This window comes from Leiobunum rupestre, chromosome 9, assembly GCF_980474605.1.
Source record: "Leiobunum rupestre chromosome 9, qqLeiRupe1.1.hap1, whole genome shotgun sequence".
Classification (NCBI taxonomy): Eukaryota; Metazoa; Arthropoda; class Arachnida; order Opiliones; family Sclerosomatidae; genus Leiobunum; species Leiobunum rupestre.
Window position 1 is genome coordinate 26,024,772 of NC_143392.1, and position 5,223 is coordinate 26,029,994.

A 5,223-nucleotide genomic window follows, 5' to 3' on the forward strand; every position below is an offset into this window, starting at 1 on the left:
TATCCTTAAGAGCTGTAAGGAAGCAAAGTTTATGTCATTTTCAAACATGACCGCTACTGGCGATACCTTGGCACACACGCAGTCGCTGTTACGCCTACCTTTCCTGTTAGAGAGATGGATTTCAGTCTTTTCGCGAGCCAATGGCACCGAGACGTCCTGGTTGTAATTAAGCTAATATTTCAACTTACAAAAAATATAATTTTCAATAAAATGTTCAAACGACCAACTTGTCAGCTCCGAAAGCCGAAATTAATATCGGTATACCGAGGATCTATTATTTATGGCAATTTGACATACTATTTAGCATTTTTCCAAGCCCCTAAGCTTTCCGGTACCAAACTTTGGCCTTCTACGGAAAACCATTTTTCATATACGCTCAGTAAATGCCAATAGCTCTGAAATGGAGTTAGATAAATACAGTGGGCAAATCACGCAACTGAAGTTAACCTAGCTGCCCGTGTTTTCCGAACCAATCCCGTAAGTATTGAGGCCCCTAGTTTTACTTTCACTACCGATTGATTTAGCATTGACTCTTCTAACTCTGTCGGTTGGAGAGTTATATACAATTTCGATAAATAATGAAAAATTACACTATACCCACGTTCTAAGCCCTTGATTGCCAAAATTACCTTGAAATTGGTGCGAAATTAGGGTGAGGAAATATCCTATCGATTGATACCGTTCTTGCTCCATCGATTGAGGAAATTATTAGAATACTACAAAATAAATATTGGGCGCTCAAGGGTCTCTATTGCTCCACCGATTGACTTATCATTGACCATTTTAACCGCAACGACTGAAGAGTTACGCCCAAACACCACCATATGGATTTTGGTGTTGCTACGGCAAATTTCGGTGCTCTGATCCCAAAAGTCGTATTTGCCATGATACATCGTGCGTAACGTCTACCAAGGGCGTATCCAGGATTTTATTTCAGGGGGGGTTTTGACGGAAAATTTCAAGGGGGGGTGCTGACGGAAGTTTCACTGATTTTTATTAGGCATCCCCCCCAACAGTCATCAGCATTTGGGGGGGGGTGAACCCCCAAAACCCCCCCTTAAATACGCCCTTGACGTCTACACTGTTGCATCCGAGGGGTCGGACATGGCTCAAAATGCCGCAGACAATTGGTGTAAAAATCCACAAATCCATAATCCTAGAATTTCCTAGATGTTATACAGAAAATCCTTCAGAGAAAATCCCGGACTATTAAAATAAAGTTTTATAAAACGACTAAAATGGGGTTTTAATTGATTTCAAACCATTTAGGTCTAATAATTTATTTTAGACCAATTTTACTCTTTCATGTTAAGTACAATACCTTTTTGGGTATAAAAGGGAAGAAGCCCTAAGACTAAACCTTTAATAATAATAATAATAATAAGGCTTTATTATGGATATCCAACTCAGTATGACTATACTGATTTCCAGTTGGGTCCAGTGTACATAAAATTTTAAGATACAAATAGCAATAGACATAACAATAAAAGATAAGTTAATCAAATGTTAAAATGAAGTCACGAATAAGATTTTTGAACTTTGAAAGAGAGGGGTTGCTGGAGATTAGTTTAGACGGAAGAGAGTTCCATAGAATTATTCCACGACATCTTGGGCTAACTTTGGCAAACGCGGGAGGTAATTTTTCCAAGTAGAATGATGACGCACTGTTCATAGTTCTATAATTATGTACCGACGAAACACGCGTAAATCGTCGAGCCACATACTCCGGGACTTGATTGTAGTAGATTTTGTACATAAAGACGAGTATGTGCAAGACGTAGCGTTGCTTAATGGTGAGCCACTTAATAGTTGAACGGGCGACAGTAGACGAGGATCGACTTTTGGCTCCAATGACGGTTTTTGCGGCTCTGTTATGCAAAATCTGAAGTGGTTTTAAACGATAGTTTGGAGCGACATTGTAGAATAAGTCCCCGTAGTCAAATAGAGGCTGCACAAGGGCTTTAAAAACTGTGTTTAAAAGTTTAATGTCAAGGGCGGGCTTAAGAGTACGAATGCACCACAGTCGTTGGTTTAACAGTTCTTGTTGTGATTAGTCCTTTTAAATACCCATTTAATTCCCTTAAACGAAGAAATAAAAATATATGGACCACATTTGAGTCTAGTATTTGAATACTACGTTATTTCCATTTTGAATATTTTCTTTAAAATCTAGCCAATGACGGACAAGGATACCGAAGTGAGGCGGAGCGCCGTCTTGCTGAAAGACCATATTCCGGATTGTTGCCAGTGGCAATTCGTCCAAAGCTTCTTCCAGGTCAGTTTGAAGAAAATTGAGGTAAATGGGTGCCGTCAGAGTTCCGTCAAAAAAATACGGACCTATGGTAATAAACAACGCGGAATTTTGTAGACCGAACAAGCTATTTTAATTTACAAATAAACGTACCTATTACGTGGTTTCCAATAATTCCCGAAAGAAATTCATCTACTCGACTGTACAAAACCAATTCATCTATTCGACTTTGGCCAATGTTCGCGAGAACCTCCGGTACCGACTAGAAATGTGTGTGCACATGGACGGGTTCCATTTTGAACAATTACTGTAAGCGTATCACACAGAAAAAATAAAGTATTCATTTTTCAATGAGCATGCAATTCTTCACGTAAGTTAGTCAATACAACAGCAATTATCTCTATTACAGCAATCTATTGCATTGCATACCTACATGGTGTTCCCAAAATGGTGGTAGGAGCGAGCTTCCACGGGATCTACGGATTAATTTTCGACGAAAAAGTTCTATCGAATTTTATCAATTTAGGCCACAGTTTCAAAGTTACAAAATTCTTCTACTCAAAGTTACAAAACTTCACATTTCATTTTAATAGCTTAATCAGATAGTAGGGAAAAACCTATTTTCAGTGAAATAATACTCTCCCATAGAACGTATTGGCCACAAATACCTAAGCCACCCTGTATAACAATATTCAAGTCTTTAAAAGCTTCATTACAGATTTTTAATATATGGACGTCGAGAGGTTCACCGTAACCCTCAGCATTCGGTCTGGCCTTAAAGGAAAAGTCCAGGATAAAATAAACTTAAATTTTTTTAAATAATTTTCATTTTGTTTAAAAACTTTCAAATAAAATATATTTACGCTTCTATAAAATATAAAAACAACTAGTAGGGTGGCGAAATTTTCGTTTAGAGCCGGCTGTGACGAAAGTCCTGAATTTGCTTCTCCTTGGCTCCGAAAGTTAGATTTGACGTCAATTTAAAATTAAATTTCATTGGCTCTGAGCCTCTGAATGGTAGAGTTGCAGCAGACGGCTTTTCAATTAGCGAGTGAGTGTATTTGTTACAATTTTATATGGTTCTATTTACAATTAACTCGTTTAATAATTATTATAAAGAGCATTGGAATTATGTGCGCTCACCAATTAAGACGTGGAAGAGTAGCTGGGTACGAATCAGAATTTTTCCAATTGAGAAGAAAAGGAGCCTAATTGTTGGTTTTTCGGAATCTGGCATTCTCAAACACGATCGCGAGCAGAGCGCACGCGGAGCGAGCGCAAGCATTGGGCCGTGGTTCTGTATAGGTTTATGGTTGATTGGTCAGCTGATATAATATAGCAAAAGCCAATCGCGTAGTGATTTCGGAAACACGTCATACTACATTAAAAACGGCTAATAGGTTCGGAAGTATGTCTGTTCACACAAGCGGCATAATAAAACAATTTAATTTTAATTTTTGTATTTAAATTGGCATTTAATTGTATCATATATTATTTTTATCGCTGTTTTAAACGATGCTTTTTCACTATAAATAATAATTTAAGCAAGTTGGACTTTTCCTTTAAAGTCAAAAACCAGTAGAAGTTGGGGAGTAGTAACACAAAACCGTGACACACAAATCATTCAACAACACGATACGAATGATACACGATGATACACGAGCAAACACACATCGCAATACACACTAATGGACATCGTACGCAAAGAAAAGCGCGCTTGTGTATGTCCAAAACCACGTAACCGCAGAACTATGTACGCTAACAGCAAAAAAATAAACGTAGTTATGGAAATAAAGACGTTTTACCAAATCCTAAGAACTGCGAATGCGGTGATTACACTTTGCCCTGAAACTGCGAACGCGTTCGCAGCGCAGACAGACTGACACCGTGATTGTAATACCCCTCCGAGGTTATAGTCCCCTCTCAAATTCAAAATTTGATGCAGTAATTAAGGCAACATTATTGGACCTGAAAGAACTGTTTAACGTCCCTGGGTCACAGCATGCATAAGGGCAGGAATCCATACGTCTACCTGGAATGCTTATCGCGGCAGATAATGTGAACTTAACAAACAACAACGTGAGAGGGGAGCGCTCACAGAGGGGATTTTTTTTATCGTAGGCGGGACCAAAGCCGTCAGAGTGATCTTACCATACGCGATACTGCAGGATAAACATTCAAAGTAGAGGTATGGATTCCTGATAAGGACTATAAAGTTTTGGTGTTAACACCCTAATCAATGAACAGAAGATGAAAATGCTTTTTTTTATGAGCAACTTTAAAACAATAAAAACTGAGAGAACGTTGATGCAGTAAGTAGTTATTTTGCGTAATTATGTCCAGAAACTGAGTTTGGATTATCAGTTAGAGAAGAGTCTTTCTTAGTAACTGAATTTTTAAGGACAAAAGTGGGTTTTTGAATAGTGTCCTCCAAAGGCGAATTTCTTCGAAGTAAAGTAAATACCAAACTTGGTTACGCTGCGGACTTGACACGGAGATTAAACCGAGGAGGTATGTTGTTTATTAATGAACAAACCTTTAAACTTTATCAAGAAATTGATTTGATCATTGATCCTTTTTATTCAGTGGGATTTACTCTCCATTACAATTTAACAAAAAAAGTTTTAAATAAACTTTTTGATAGTTTCCTAAATTTAATTGGTAAAGCTATGGCAATTTTCTTCAAAACAAAATATCAAATATCTCATAAAGCAAACTTAAAGTCTAAGCGAACTTTAAGGAAAGGCCTAAAAAAGAGAAAATGGTTTCTAGTTCCTTTTATATAACCATTCGTATATGAACCATTGTGATATGACTTGAGCTTATTTTAATCTATACAAATTAAAATCTCGTTTTATTTTACTAACAAAGGTTTTGTACAATTTTTTCTGGTGAATTTTCACAAACATAGGAAACATCACCAATAATGGGTTTTCGCGGTACGTGACGTTTTGACCCCGCCGTTTTGCCCC

General features: G+C 37.5%; 1 long non-coding RNA gene across 2 annotated transcripts; it reads right to left on the reverse strand.

Moving 5' to 3' along the window:
* Window positions 1-2,075: 2,075 nt before the first annotated feature.
* Window positions 2,076-2,769, reverse strand: LOC149927008 (uncharacterized). Of its 2 annotated transcripts, none has more exons than XR_016474156.1 (3): window positions 2,685-2,769; window positions 2,405-2,558; window positions 2,076-2,337 (listed from the first exon to the last, which is right to left on the reverse strand). It is a non-coding gene; the product is annotated as an uncharacterized LOC149927008 (long non-coding RNA). The 2 variants fall into 2 exon arrangements; XR_016474155.1 differs by having other exon boundaries at window positions 2,681-2,769.
* Between the last annotated feature and the right edge of the window lie 2,454 nt (window positions 2,770-5,223).